The sequence below is a fragment of the Mus caroli genome, unplaced genomic scaffold, assembly GCF_978045245.1.
Source record: "Mus caroli unplaced genomic scaffold, Mus_caroli_1 scaffold_6, whole genome shotgun sequence".
In the NCBI taxonomy this organism is placed as follows: domain Eukaryota; kingdom Metazoa; phylum Chordata; class Mammalia; order Rodentia; family Muridae; genus Mus; species Mus caroli.
Window position 1 is genome coordinate 106,202,754 of NW_028227261.1, and position 16,575 is coordinate 106,219,328.

General features: G+C 42.1%; 1 protein-coding gene across 2 annotated transcripts in view; it reads left to right on the forward strand.

Annotated features, from left to right (window-relative positions):
• The first annotated feature begins 14,190 nt into the window (after positions 1–14,190).
• Positions 14,191–16,575, forward strand: part of Tex10 (testis expressed 10) — a 39,300-nt gene continuing 36,915 nt past the window's right edge. The window contains exon 1 of one of the 2 annotated variants that reach the window (XM_021159427.3): positions 14,191–14,358. The gene's annotated coding sequence lies outside the window, so the exon portion shown is untranslated. Of the gene's footprint in view, positions 14,359–14,409; positions 14,605–16,575 lie in introns of those variants that run through there. The other variant, XM_085839303.1, reaches the window with a different exon arrangement.

A 16,575-nucleotide genomic window follows, 5' to 3' on the forward strand; every position in this document is an offset into this window, starting at 1 on the left:
CCATGCCCGGCTGTGTTGGTGTTCTTGACCATGTTATTTATTTCATCATGTATATTGTCTTAGGATTTCCATTGCTGTGTAGAGACACTGTGACCAAGGCAACTCTTATAAAGGACATTTAATTGGGGCTGGCTTACAGGTTCAGAGTTTCGGTCCATTATCATCAAGGTGGGAGGATGACAGCATCCAGGCAGGCATGGTGCAGGTGGAGCTGAGAGTTCTACATCTTGTTCTGAATGCAAACAGGAGAAGCCTGGCTTCCCGGCAGCTAGGAGGGAGGTCTTTCAAAGCCCACCCCCAAAGTGGCACACTTTCTCCAACAAGGCCACACCTCCTCCTAATAGTGCTACTTCCTAGGCCAAGCATATTCAAACCACTGCATATATGGATATCAGAACACTGCATTTGATATTCTTAAACACAGCGGATATATCCCTTACATATGATTTTGGAAAAAATTACTAAGTTACTTTGCTAGGGAGGATTCAGAAAACAAGCACGGCTAAAGTATAGGTCCACGGTGTCTGTTTGAAATATTTCTTCCAGATGAATATGGTCCCTGTGGAGGCCAGAAGAGGGCATCCATTCCTCTGGAACAGGAGTTAGAGACAGTTGTGGGGCCTCATCTATTTTCACATGATCCTTAATTTATTTAAAGGGGAATACAGCGAGCTGGGTATGGTAGAAGACAATATTTCCAACATGTAGCAGGCTGAGGCAGGAGACGGTGAGTTTGAAGTCAGGCTTAGCCTGGCCTGAGCCAAACTACATCTTAGAAACAAGGGAAGATGTATCATTTTTCTGATGGGGAATCCTATATAGACTCGTATACTGCTGGAGTTCCTTACAAGAACTGTACAGTTAGTACAGCTACTAACAAACTGCAACATTGTTCAGTAAATGTCATCTGTAATCCTCAGACAATGAATAGATAAATGTTCCCAAGAAAACAAGCATTATAAGGGATGGGGGGAGTTAAGAATTATATAGGAAACAATCATTGAAATTAGACTCTCGCATAGTGCCTGCTTAGCACAGAGTAAGCTCTTGGCCAAATGCCAATTTCCTTTTTCCTTTTTGTTCTATTTCTTTCTCTTATTAAATGCGATCTATAAAGACTTGTTTTTTATGTGTATGAATGTTCTGCATGTAAGTGAATGTGTATCACATGCATATAGTGCCTGGTGGAGGTCAGAAGACCACATCAGATCCCCTGTAACAGGAGTTTCAGATAGTAGTGAGCCCTTTTATGGGTACTGGAAACTGAACCTGGGTCCTCTGGCTGAGGCATCTCTCCAGCCCCAAATGTGCTATATTATTATTCATCCAAGGAAGTAAATCTCAGCAAGCATTGAGTGCCCCTGTGATGACCATCAAGCCTGGAAGTTATCATGCAGTTGTTAAAGGAAGTCATTTAAACCAATCCTCAAGTAGACTATAGCTAAAGATCCAGGATTTAAGCCCTTTCTTCAATTTTTTTGGGGGGGTAGTTTATTTTTATTAGTTTATGTTTATCTTCAGGCAGTTTTATTATTCCATGTGAGCTGATTGTGGAGGCATGGAGAGTAGGCATAGCTAAGGTTGTATTTCTGTACTGTACTGTTTGTGTTGCTGAATGCGATCCCACAGAATAGTGGATACCTTGGAAGCATAGACTAGAGTAGCTGGTAAAACTCTGAAGCCTACAGCTGGTGCCTCTGTTCATTTTTTTCCCCCTCTCATTTTCTTTCCTTGATTAATTCACAAAGGAAGTTTTCAGTTTCCAAAATGGAAGATTATTTCAAAATATAATGAAGTGGAAAAATACTCACTTAGATGGGGCTTGCAATCTAAATTCATGTAAAACATTAAAAGGGGCCATTTATTTAAACTATCGTTTAAATAAAATCAAACACATCAAGCATATAAATGAGTGATAAATCTCTACTCCAAATAAACCCGGGCAATGAAAACACAACTCAGTTAATATGAATACTTGCTGTGCGCCTAGATTGCGCAGATCTACTACACTACCATCTTTCCCATATAAGAGAAACCTTATAACTTGTGGTTTCTCCAGGCCACATGCTTCTGCTCTGCTTTCCTTCTTCTTCCTCCTCCGTTGTCCTCTCTCTCTCTTTCTCTCCCAAAACCTTCAGCTCCACCTTCCCCTCTGTTTCTGCCCAATCCGCTCTAGCCTTTATTTATAAATTAAGGTGGGAAGAAGGTTTACAGGAAATCACCTGAGTGCTGACTCATTCTTTGTTTGCAGCCCCTCACCGGAGAACAGTATTAACATCAAATATAATTAGCCCCAGGGCTATCCTCAACAAGGAATCACATGGGATCGAGCTAACCAAGGAAGGCCCTTGAGATGTAGTTGTGGCTATTTTCTCATGTACTCATCTCCTCCATTAGACTTATTTTATTTTTAATTAAAGTTTTTAATTTTTTTATTCAATATGTGTGTGTGAGTATATGTGTGCATGTAGAAGCCAGAGGTCAGTGCTGGGGTTTTTTTCTTGATCCCTTTCCAGCATGGTTTTTGGGATTTTTTGTAAAGTAGTCTTTCATTAAACCTGAAGCTCAGGGGTTGGCTACACTGGCAGGCCAGTGGCCCCCTACCTCTGCCTTGCCAGTGCTGGGGTTTATAGGTGCATCCTGCCATACCTGGCTTTTGTTGCTGTGGTTGTTTTTTAAAGATAGAGTCTGAGAATCACACCTAGGTTCTCATGCTTGTATAGCAGGAAGCACTTTACTGACTGAGCCATCTTCCCAGCTTCTCAATTTAATTGTAATTTAATTGTAATTTAATTGAATAGTAATTTGGAAATGACTCTTTCCAAATACACGTAATATAAATATAGCATCTTAACTCTTCTCAAATGTGAGGTTCAGTAGTGAAAAGTACTAAAAGTGATGTGTCTAGTGTCCAGAGTGCTCTGTCTTGCAGAACTGAATTGCTATACTTTAATAATAAGAAACTGGCATACAATTAGCATAAGAAATTGCTTAAACAATAAACAAATAAGAAAGTGGCAAAAAAAAAAAAAAGAGAAAGAAAGTGGCCACAACAATAACTTCCCACTTCCTAGCAACACTAATTCTCCCATTTCCTAGCAACACCATTCTACTTTCTGTCTTGATGAGTTTGACTTCCCACTGGAGAATTATATAGTAATTGAGTAATTGTCTCTTTATGATCCATTTATTTTATGTAGCACCATGTTGTCAAGGCTTATCTGTGTTATAGCACATATCAAAATTTCATTCATTTTAAAGGCTGATAGCATTCCATTGTATGTACAGACCATATTATCTTTAACCTTTCAGCCATCAACAGACATTTACACTGGTTATATCCTCTGACTATAGTAAGTGTTGTTGCTATGAACATAAGTATGCAGATTTCTCTTTAAAATCCTGATTTTAATTCTTTGGAATATATACTTCAAAAGGTATACATCCCAAAGACATAAAAAGGAAGTTGTTGGCTCACATGTTAATTCTACTTTTAATTTTTATTAAAAGTATTTATCATACTGTTTTCCATAGTGACTAGACCACTTGGAATGCTACCAACAACGTACAAGTGTTCGAATTTCTCCACCTCACAGCCAACTGTTACTAGTTTCAGGGTTTGTTTTCACGGTAGCCATCCTCGTGGCTAAGAAGGAACATTGCAGTTTTACAACCATTAGTGATGGCAAGCATCTTTTCCTATTATAGCTCAATAGCGTAATACATGTTGATAAAGCTAGAAAATACGTTTAAATACGAGTGAAAAAAAGTATTATTCTGAATTCTGCAAGAATGCATAAACACCTCTAATGTTTGTGTTTAAAACATTTTTACTTTCCCCTTCCTTCCTTCCTTCCTTCCTTCCTTCCTTCCTTCCTTCCTTCTTTTCTTCCTTCTTTCCTTCCTTCCTTCCCTCTTTCCTTCCTTCCTTCTGTCTTATTTGCAGTGCTGGGGATTAAACCAAGGGCTTTGTGTGTTTTAGGCAAGCTCTCTGCCATTGAACTACATCCCAGTCTCAACAATTTATTTTTTAAATAGATATTCTTTTAATTCAAACCTCCCTCTTAATTTTGAAGTATGATGTTGGGGTTGGGGTCTAGCTTCAAGACAGGATCTGAGTTCCCAACTGGAATCAGGGATATCTGGAAGGTGCATAGTAAACACACAGAGACAACTATTTAGGGTATAGGCTCACAGGCAAGTTTTAAGGCTTGAGGTTGCTCTTTCTCTCTGCCTCTCTCTAAATCTGTCTCTATGTGACTGACTCTGTGTGTGTGTGTGTGTGTGTGTGTGTGTGTGTGTCTGTGTGTGTCTGTGTGTGTGTCTGTCTGTCTGCCTGCTTGCTTGCTGCTTGCTGCTGCACCCACACTACTTTTCTCCTGTGTGCTTGTCTATTCTCACTCCTACACTTCTACACACCTCTTTGTGCTCTCCTTTGACTCACACACACCACACACACCACACACACCTCACACACCTCACACACCACACACACCTCACACAGACCATACACACCTCACACACCTCACACACACCACACACACCTCACATACCTCACAACATACCATACACACACACCCCACGCACTTTCCTTTCACACACACACACACACACACACACACACACACACACACACACCTCACATACAGTCCATGTACTCACGCACACCACCTACTCTCTCTCCTCACACTCTCCACATTCCCCTCACACACACACTCCACGCTTCTCATTCTCCATCTTTAACTTGCCCCAGTCTTTTATTCTTACTCCAAAAGCAGGTAGGGAAAAACAAACAAACAAACAAACACATTGTATAATTGTTGCCAAATCAAATTCAAAAGAATAACCACATCTCACAAAGACTTAAGAATTACAATTGTTCCCAAAGTTTCAAGTTTCCCCTATTCCCAGGCCTGTGGCCAAAATAATAATAATTGCAAACATCATTATTTAAACTTTAACTTTTGACTTACTATACATCAGAGCCCAGAGCTCTGAGATCAGCTACATACATTTTCCTGTGAGGCTCTAATGATAAATGACATGGGTAAAGCTGTCAGGCAATGGCCGGAAAGAATCAGGTTAGCCCTTAACTCAGCAATTCTGCTAGCTTTCTGCTTCTGCACATTGCACACAATGACTCTCCTAAGAGTCCCAGTGTTTTGACTTAGTTTTACTAATAAATAATTTTATGCATTTTATACTTTCTTTTACATATCCAAAGGAGACCAGGGGCCACTCTCAAATGCTGTGCAAAGCTTCTTTCATAACTTCAAAAACTTTTTCCTTTCTTAGGGTCCCAATACTGGCTTTATTTCACTTTTATAATTTCTTCAAACTTTCTTTGCTAGTCAAGCATTAATCTGGAACTACCATTGTGCAGTTATTGCATTGTTCCCAAGATGAGAGCACACAGCATGCACCTGGGCCATTAGAACTGTGCTGTGCTGTGTCCCATGCCTCAATTTCATGATTGTTTAAGAATCATTACATCAAGGAACATCTAGTTTCACAGAATTCACCAGAGCAGCAGGAGAAGGGAGTAGGAAAGTCAGATATAATAGAATAATTATGCACACCAAGGCCTACTGAAAATGAAATCACACACAAATGAAATCTATACAGCTGTTTTCCAGGGCCAACGTTGGAGAAATGGGAACAGTTTCTTTTTTACAAAGAGCTGCCGTGGGCTACTGAGATGTCTCCGTCCTGGCCTGCTGCTGCTCCACCTTATTTCTAATGGCGGTCCCCTGGAGGGATGTGTCTCCTGCTTCTCAGGGTCCCAGACACCATCCTTTTATTTATTTTATTTTTATTTTTATTTTTTTACAAAGAGCTACCAAGGGCTTTTGAGATGTCTTCATCTAGGCCTGCTGCAGCAGTCTCTGTCATGGTATGCTGTCCCCAGTAGTATGACATTGATTTATTTGTGTGTGTGTGTGTGTGTGTGTTTTTTTTTTTTTTTTTATTATATGTAAGTACACTGTAGCTGTCTTTGTCTTCAGACGCACCAGAAGAGGGCATCAGATCTCATTACGGGTGGTTGTGAGCCACCATGTGGTTGCTGGGATTTGAACTTCGGACCTTTGGAAGAGCAGTCGGGTGCTCTTACCCACTGAGCCATCTCACCAGCCCCTATTTGTGTGTTTTGATTTGCAAACTTATCTCTTAATAAAGTCTTAACTTTCTATGAGCATTGTCTGAAATTATCACACACTATTACCATTGAAATCTTGATATCTGTCAATCTTATACCTCTACAGATGTGACTAATAAAATGAAATACAAATAAAAACTAACACTTTTTTTTTTTTTGACACAGGGTCTCTCTGTACAGCCCTGGCACTCACTTTGTAGACCAGTCTGGCCTCGAACTCAGAAATCTGCCTGCCTCTGCCTCCCAAGTGCTGGGATTAAAGGCGTGCGCCACCACCGCCTGGCAATACCTTCTTTTTGTTGTTGTTGTTGGGTTTTTTTGTTTTTTTGTTTGTTTGTTTTTTGTTTCTGGCAGCACCTTCTTAAGAACCGGAGTAGAAAGGAACATAATCTAAAAATATATATTACATGAACTATCTAAACTGCCCTTAGATGTGACTCAAGGCCCTCATGACAGACACCTGCAATTGTCACTGCATGGACATGGGTAAATAGGCAGCAGGTTCATGGTTCATCCATTCTTTGACTTTCTGTGGAGAGCTGTGCTTGAGCCAGAATTGCTCTCTGACAATGAGACCCTGCTGCTCCATTTTGATTAGCAACAGTGAGAGTAACCCTCAAGGTTTAGGAAAAGACTCAGAGTGGATGCCACCTGTTGGTGGACTCGGTCACAGCCTGTTGGAAGCCGAGTTTAGGTACAATTCCTTCCACTTGAGAATGAGGAAGTCAGTGGCTCACCACCGTGGGCCACAGAAAGTGCTCTCTGTCCGTCCATTGTTTTTCTACACTGTAAATCAAACCCAGGGCCCTGCACAGGCAAGGCAAGCATTCTCCCCCTGAGCTAACGTTCCCAGACCCTTTTCAGGATAAATATGAAGCAGGGTCTTCTTAAGTTACTCATGTTGGCCTTCACCTCATCATTTCCCTCCTGTACTTTCCTGAGGACTGGGGACAACAGGTCTGTGCCACCACCCCTGGCTCTGGCCACCCATCACTTGCATAATCTTGCTTGTATCTCCAAAGTGATCCTCTTTATTTATGAATAGTTCCACAAGCTTTCAGCACTGGGGATGACCTGTTCATATCAGAAATAACCTGTGATTGCTTCCTCAAGACAAACTACTACTCTAGGTCACCATCCCCCTCCCCCGCCAGTGGGGCTTTTCCAGATAGTTCGAATAATTTTTGTATTAGATGGCTTCTAGACCACTAGATACTTAGAGGGCTTTACCAAATGAGCCACGAATATGCAGAGCGGAGTGGAAATGGAGCATTTGATTTTAGCTAATTTGTTGACATTATCTATTTTTATGTTTATTCTCACTCTGCTCCTGCTTTAAGCCACAAAGGGAAACCTTTCCCAGAAATACTTTCTGATCCTTTTTCCTTTTGGGATGTCATCAGTTAACTGTGTACCATTCTTTTTTATTTATTATTATTATTATTCTGAGACAGGGTTTCTCTGTATAGCCCTGGCTTCCCTGGAACTCACTCTGTAGACCAGGCTGGCCTCAAACTCAGAAATCCACCTGCCTCTGCCTTCCAAGTGCTGGGATTAAAGGTGTGTGCCACTACTGCCCGGCTCTGTGTGACATTAAGTTACTTAACTGCTGCTGGCATTAGGCCATTTATGATTGTATAATACCTAAGCTATATAATCATCATGAGAAATTTGGAATTGTGTATACATGTATATACAATTTTTGGCATAAAGTCAAATGTAAATATGTGTAAACACAGCAAATATTTTAGTGAAGTGGTGAGAAAGCTGCTTGTATCATTAAGTCATAATTTTAAAATCATGAGTCACAGAGAGCCTAAGAAAACAGGCTTATGAACCTTGAAAAATGTATGCCCATCTGTAACCCAGATTTGGACAGAGAACAGATCATTTCCACTGCCCATGGAGGTTCCCAGGTACCACTCTATGTCATCTTTCATTATATTTTACCCTCTAAAGACTCATCTTTCAAAATGGTGAAATTCATATAAACAGAAGCACATGATTTTATGTATATGGATGTTTCACCTGCATGTATGTCTGTGCACCATGTGTGTGCCTGGTGTTAACAGAGGCCAGGAGAGGGTGCTGACTCCCCCGGAACTGGAATTACAGACACTTGTGAATTGAGTTCGTGATAAGAGTTGCACAAGTGCTTTGAACTACTGAGCCATCTCCAGGCCCAAGAAAGTTGTTCTGGGGCTGCCACACCAGAATCATGCACCTGGCAAGGTTTCAGTCATAATTGTAGAAGAAAAAAAAACTTTCCATAATAACAGCAGGCTTAAGGACATGTGTAACCACCTAGCAAGTTCTATAGAGATTCTGGAAGGAATACTTCAGGCTGAAGAGATTGATAAACACCTCCAAGAGGGTGTGGGGAAAACAATTGATGATGCTAGGTGGCAGTTAAACAAAGGGGGACAAAGACACACAAAATCAAAGAAGGACAGGAAGTAATACATGACCTTCTATCGTAACCCTAAATGTTAATGACCTTCATTCTCTGATCAAATATCACAGACTAGCAGAATGGATTAGAAATCAGAAGGTCTTCATTCTTGGTGTGTCCGAGAAACACAGCTCACCATCAAAGATAGACACCACCTTAGACCGAAAGGATGGAGAAAACTATTCAAAGCAAATAGAACTAGGAAGCAAACAGATGTCAAACTAAAATTAATCATAAATAAAGAAAATTGTATGGGTTAAAGGGACAACTCATCACCAGGGCATTACAGTTCTAAACAGGTACACTCCAAAGCCAGGTGTGACACACTTTAATCCCAACACATTCATCACTGTGGATTAATTAATTAACTAGATTATTTAATTGATTGGATATTCCAATACTCCACCCTCATCAACAGGCAGGTCATTTGGACAAAGAAATGATCAGAGGAACATTGGAATTAAATGGTGTCATAGATCAAGCAGCCTAGTGAACTTGAAGAGTCTGCTCTCTGTCTTGTTGATATCACTGTTCATTGATAATTTCAATAATTTATTGTGAATTGTCATTCATAATTTTTGTCTCTCTTAAAATTAAATATCATATATAATTTTTCCCAGGTCAGAGATCACATCCAGGACTTCCCTGATTCCAGTCATGTGCTCTACTGCTAAGGTTCATACTATACTCTCAGAGGAGTCCTGGAACCAAGATGTCTGCCGCAGATGCTCAGGCAAAGCGCTCCCAGGCCGGGTGGACCCCTATCCTCTGGCCAGAAAAGTGGTCAGATGTCTGGGGCCTGTGCAGAATACTCTTGGTGGGGTCCTGGAACCAAGATGTCTGTTGCTGATGCTCAGGCAAAGCGCTCCTGGGCCGGGTGGACCCCTATCCTCTGGCCAGGAAAGTGGCCGGATGTCTGGGGCCTGTCTAACCTCTTAAATTACATGGGCATTGTATAATTTTTCCCCTGGTGCATATGTCCTTTTATGCCATTGTTTAAATTTTTATAGCATTGAAGTGCTGATCATTAAGCGTATACCCCCAGCTTCAAAGATACCTGTCTGTATTCTGCTTTGAGATGCTGGGTCTGGGAATCCACAAACCACATTAATTTCTTCTTTGCTAGTTGGTCCCCTGATGCTGCCTGCCCATGGGAGCCTGGAGTGGGAGAACAAAGGAAGAAGAGAGAAGGGAATTGCTTTTTTTCTGCTTGTACCTTGCTAGTCACTGTCACAGGAGCACAGGTAGTGGTTACTAGGTGGCTATGCCATTCTGACGTTGCCTTTGATTACAGTTCACAGGTTTTCTGCTTCTTTCAGAGAAGTGTCACTAAGCCACCTCTGTGGCAGTAGCCAACATGTCTGTGTCTCTGGAAGTCTTATGTGGATTCTATCTTTAAGCACTCACATCTATCATCCCCTACTCTGTCCATTTGTTGTCTTTGATATATGGAAGTAGCTGCTTCCTGAGGTTGTTCACTGGTGGTAGCTCATTGTCCTTTCTTCCATTTTTGACATTTCAAGTAAGTGTTTGACCCTTTTTCCCCCTTGTTTGTTTCTGTTTGTATTTTCCTGCAGTAGGGTTCTCTCTATGTAGCCCAGGCAATAACTTTGAAACTGAAGGGCACTGGCTTAATGACTAGCAATTCGACTCCACAAAAATTTATGGCTTAAGCTAGGACTTTTGTCATGCTTCAGAGCATAGATAAAAAGGGAAAAAAGTTGTTAATATATTGTATAGATGTAGGGATACAGATCTTGACATCTGTATAGATGGCATTGTGTTCCCTGAAGGGCATTTTGACATTTTAACTTCCAGTTTCCTTAGATGAGTTGATTTGGAAATGAGGTCTTCATAGGGATGATCTAGTTAGGATGAGATCATTAGGGCATGTTCAATCTTATGTAATTGGTGGTATCTTTATGAGAGACTAGGAGTAGCCAGGAAGCAGCAGATTCCCTGTTGGGCAGACTGGCAGGGGAGCCATGGTGAAGTAAGAAAGGTGGTAGATTTCCAAGAGGACCAACTTGTTCTTCACCCTCCTGACTTGAGCCAAAATCCTGGCAGCTTAAAATAAAGGCTTTGTAGGCTTTTGTCTCCCAATAGGAGACAAAATCTGAGATAAGCTAATAGGCCCCCTGCTGATGGATTGGCTCAAGGCCTGCTTAGGACATGTCACACAACAGTTCTGGGCCAATCAAACCTTTCTAGCTTTCTTCAAACTGACCAACACTAAACACTTGAGAGGACCACTAGGCCTCAAGACTGGATTTCTGCTTCGAAGTGGGTCCTTTTTCTCTCAGCATCTGCTCATCCCCCAATAAACATCTTTTCTAAACCGTTGTTTCTGTTTGCGGTGCTACATGTTGTGCTTCAGATTTTTCCTGCCTGAAAACAAACCTGATCAAGACCCTCAGGCTGTCTCATTTCAAAGACCCCTTAGTTTGCATTATTTATGAAAGTAGGAAGCTTGAACACACACACACACACACACACACACACACACACACACACACACAGAAGCATGCCCACAGGGTAGTCGATGTGCACAACACAGAGAATAGGATCTTCAATGAGTTTCTAAGGCTTCCAGGAGCAAGGAGTGGAAAAGGGCAGATTCTCTCTTAGTCTGAAGAGCAATCAACATTGTTGATGTCTTGATTTCTAGTGACTCCAGTCTCCAGAACTGAAGGCCAATGTATTTCTATTATTTTAGCCAATTGGTTTTGTAAGAGCCAAAGAAATGAACACTTGTGTGGCCAATTAGCTAGTGTTAGGAATACACTCCTCTTTACATTCTAGAATGCCTGTTTACTGTAAACAGTGTTTTTCTGGCCTAGGTCAAGAAATCTTGCTAATTAGTATTGTTATGTAACAAAGATCTCTAAGTAGATATTCCTTGTAATTGCAGAATTTGTCACTTACAAGTTGAGAACTCCAGTCTTTATGCTCACAGTTTTCATGTTTTAGAGTAGAGACAATAAACTAGCAGCCTGTTCATAACTGTTTTGTTGGCAGACACAGTTTTAAAACTCAGGGGGAATGTTATCTGTTTGGCAATTGTGTCAGTCACTTTTTATGGCTGTGAAAAAAATGACCTGAGATAATTTAAAAGAGGAAAGATTCACTCTGGTTCATGGTTTCATAGGGTTCACTTCATGGCCAACTGGCTTTGCTGGTTTGGCCCTGTGGCACCTAGAAAAGACAGGCTCACTTCGAAGTGGCCGAGAAGGGGGGAGAGAGAGAGAGAGAGAGAGAGAGAGAGAGAGAGAGAGAGAGAGAGAGAGAGAGAGAGGAGGGACAAATCACCCCCCCACCAGCCTTTCCCTCTAACAAAAACTACTTCTTATTGCTTATTCAGTCTGAACTTACCAATGGTAAGCTAATTAAATCATCCATGGAGTTAGCGTCAATCACCTCTCAATGGTGTGGTTAGCTGGGGACCAACTTCAAATCCAAAGAACACTACCCTATTTAAAGACTAGATTTCTAATAAACATTTCTGGGGGTTTAATTTTGCTCTGCATTCCTTCAGGGTAAATATTGCCCATTGTTCGAAAGTGACTGCTTTTTTTTCCCACACCATTAGTATTTATATTAGCCACACACAAAGCCACCAGGCCTGCTTTTCTCTGAGTCTATAATCTCTGTTCTACACCAAAATAGGAAACAAAAGAACTATGGCTGAACATTACCAAATAGCATGTGTTTTGTTGATATTTATTGCCTACTGTGCTCCATACACTATTTTAGGTATTTAGGATATAGACTGAACTAAACAGAGGTGCAACATGGAACATACATTTTAGTGGTGAGTGAGGGGGACAGGTAGGAAGCGGTATGTAAATCATACAGTACATTAGAAGGTGGTACACCCTAAGAAAGAAAAATGTTGAGCAGAGGAAGGAAATTTCTATATGTAGGACAATATGTTATGATTTTTAATTCAGGCCACCAGGATAGGCATACCTGAAAAGATGTTTGAGCAAATTCAAGTGAGGGAAATTTGTCCAGTGGATTTACTGGGTTGTGTATTTCAAGCAGATGGGAATATAAAGAAAAGGTCTAACTAGGAAGGTAAAGGGGTACATGTCTCTTTTATTTAAGGAGAGCAAAGAAGTGAAGGTCACAGGAACAGAGAGAAAAGGGAACATAGCAAAACAGTGCTCAGAGGACTGCAAAGGACTGTCCCAATATGGTAGGATTTGAGGCTATCAGAAGGACTCTAGATTTGGGGGTAAGTGACATGGGGAACCACCGAAGAGTTTTATAGTGACATGCTTTGCCATATATAAAAAAATATTCCAAGAAAAGCTCTGCAAATGTTAGACTGTATGAGGTCTAAGATGAAGAGAAATGTGTTCCCGGCTCTTTCCTCTGATCAGGGGTGATGTAGACCTTAAAGGTAGCCAGGGAGATGGTGACTAATAGTGGAAGTCAGAGCCAGCTGGTTTTTCTCCTGCATTAGAAGCCACATGATAGGACTTAGAAAGACGCCAGCTTTTAAGGTTTGGCTTGAGTAACTGGCAGGATGGGATGCTATTAAAGGTGAAGAGGTTGTAGGGAAATATTTCAGAATGGACGTGCAGAGTTATCTTTTGGTCCTTGTTGATACGGAGATAGATATACATTGCAAAGCTGAAGGGAGAAGTTCTGAATAAGCTGGTAGCATTTTGAAGTTTAGGGGGCATATCTAGGTGGCATAAGCCTTTATAATTTTTTTTTTATAGTTTTACATAGAATGTCATCAACTCCCAAGGCAGGTGCGGTGGGGGTGGGGAGGTTGTCTGTGTGGTGGCTTTTTGGATTTAGTCTTTATTCATTATCACAGAGGAGGTGTGGCCTTAATTCTGATGCTTGGGTCTCCTGAACTTAGTTATTATCGTTTTATCCCTACTTCGTATATTGAAGCTCAATATAAGGTATTAGGCTTTTCTAGTTCTTATATGTAGGAAGCTGCAAAGACAAATTTGACTCTAGGCTGACACACTATCTGTATGCTTTTCCTTATATGTGGCTAAGTCAATCTTTAGATGGTTTTGTTTTCAAGATTTCTTTCTTCACATCTTCTTTGTAGGCATTTTTATGTCTCAATTTTTTCAAAATCCACTTACTTTGAGTAGTAGAAGTTAATTATATGCTGAAAATGTTGAATTGGGGAAAACCCTGTCCTAGGTTTCCGGGACTCTGCCACGAGGTATAGTTTGTAACCTCTTAGCATTTGTCTATTTGCCTTTAGTCCAGGTTACCCTTCCCAGAAATGCCATCTTTGCTGTCCGAAACTTTTTCCTTCCTCAATTAAGCTCAGTTTATACTTTTCTCTGGCTCCAGGTTTGAAGAACTGAAGTCCTTGGGGAGAAGACCTCCTTTCAAGCTGTAACCAGCCAACATCCTCCAAGCCAAGGATGCTGGAAGACCTGACTCGGCTTGCTGGACCCTAGACCCTCCTCTCTCTCCTCCAGCTTCCGGCGCAGCCCCTCTTAGAGGGGGCGTGGCGTGCCAATCTGGACCCGCCCTCCGGCTGCGCGCGATTGCGACCTGCGGTCACGTGAGCGCGGCGAGGGAGGGGGGGGCCCACTTCCGGGCGGCGGAAGGAGACGCGTCCGCGTGAGGACGAGGCGATTTGAAAACACGCTCTGGGAGCGAGCGGAAAGCCTGCGGCCGGCGGTTCACGGCGTGCTCCTGCGGGGCTTGACGGTCGCTCGCTCTCCGCCGCGTCTCCGCGTCCCGGGTCTGTCCGGGCTCTCAGGTGAGCGGCGTCTGTCTGTCCTGCACGGCTCTTCTGGGGCGCGAACACGCGAGGCCCAGGCGGAGGGACGGACTGCGGCGGCGGGTAGGGCGGCCGGGGTCCTAGCTGTCCCCCCACCCCGAGCGTGAGAGCCGGCCGAGGGGCTTCCGAAACGCCTCAAGCGGCCGCGGTCCGATTCGGAGGCTTGGCGGGTGTTAGGCCGGCGTGTGGGGGTCGGGCCAGAGACCCCACTCGACGTCCACTGAGGTATAGGAACCATGGTTTTCCTTTGGAAAAGAAAAATAAAAAAGACTAACGGAGTTTCCATTTTTGGTGTGCGAGCTCGAAAACGGGCGGGCAGATCTGATCGCTGTCCTCCTCCCCCTCCCCTTGACGGAGGACCCTCTCTTTCTGCCCCCTTGAATTTGGGGAACTTTGGAGACGCGAAGGGTTGGAGAGAATCACCGTAGGCCAACTGCTGCAATGCATGCTTTCTCTCTTTGATTTCTTCCTTTCTTTTGGAGAGCGGGAATAGTTGGAAATAAGGAGGAGAGGTAATGGGCTGGCCGCAGGGCAAACTACTTGGGAGTCTGCTTAAGTTGCAGTCTTTCTTCCGCTCAGGTTAGCGTTAAGACTGAACTGCAGCAGGTGTGTGTGTGTGTGTGTGTGTGTGTATGTATGTATGTATGTGTATGAGAGTTTTCAAGCTCACCAAAAAGGTGATCAAGTCCAGTGAGATCTCAGGCCCCGAGGCTGGAGTTAGCTTCCTTGTACTATCTACTGCTGTAAAAGTGGTCTAGTCTAGTAGAGCTATTTGACTTCCAGTGTTACGAAAATCTTTAAATGGAAATAATAACAGCATCTAATGGAACTTTAACCAAGTTCCTAGTGGGAAAAAAATTGTCAGTATGTTTCTGTAAATATTTGTCAAGATTTAAAAGTTATTAGCCCTCATAATTTTCCTAGCAGATTCACGAGAGTGTACTTGAAGTGATATGGCACAACTTATTTAGAACGAGGTCTGATGTAGATTGCTAGAGACAGACCCATCGTCAACGTGAGAGAGTGCCTAGAGGATAATGCAAGATGTCACAGGGTCAATTTTTCTTTATTGTGAACCGAACACTATGATAAAATTGTAAGAAAAACTTACAGAGTATGCTTGCTTAATAGGTAAAAACCAGCTCTGTATTAAAAGGGACCAGATGAGTCCTGGGGCTTTCTGGGTGTGTGAGGCTTGAATGTTTGGTAGGTATTGGTTCTGAGGCTGACACATGCATGTTGTGCTTGAAACAGCTGTCAGCTTACAGCTCTGGGTATGGTAAGCATGGACAGGGCAATTGCTTATTTAATCTGGTAACTGTACCTTGCCTTATAGATACATAACCACAGTAGAAAATATGTTTGGATAAGAATCACACCGATTCTAGAAGTAGGTTTTTTTTGTTTTGTTTTGTTTTGTTTTTTTAAATGGAGATGGTATTTTGCTGTATTGACCAGGTTCCTCAAAGTGCCTGCATTCATTCAGTCTTTCTGCCGGTCTAGTATTGACACAGGCACATGCACTGTGCTCCCTTTAAAGCCAGCTCTTAACCTCTTGTGTAATAGGCAACTTCTACTTAAGGGGTACCAAGGTAATAACATTGAATTTGGATATGCTGTCTTAGTGGAATTCATTCATTCATCCATTCATTCTATCAGCACTGTATACTTTTATTTATTTACTTTTAAATCTCCCATGTGTAGCATTGTGACTTTATGACCTGAGGTAATTCTGTTAGACCAAAAGTGCTCAACTGGGTGTGCAGTGGAAGACAGAATTTATTATTTTTGAAGAATGTGAAAGCTTTAAGAAAAGCTGGAGAGGGTTGTGGGAGCCACTTGAGTGCCTGCCGAGGCATGGTGCCTTGGCATGGTTAGGGAGTGCCCCATTTATAAAGAATAAGCAAGGAAAGCTCCCTGTCCTTGTCACATCTCTGTGTAGAAAGCTGTCTGATGGCCATGGCCAGGGGCTCAGAGAGGAGACAGTGTAGAGACAAAGCATTTACCAGTGGGAAAGCTTGAGTAGTAATCGGGTAGAAATAAGGACTGTTTAAAGCCAGTGACTTTGGAATGGGCAGGAAGCATGCAGATTAAAGGGTTGGTGAGCAAGAAAATTGGAATGGAAGGTGAAAGAATGTAATGGAGAATGAAGAAAAGTACAAGGTGATCTGGTTGTGCCTGAGTTGTTTACTTAGT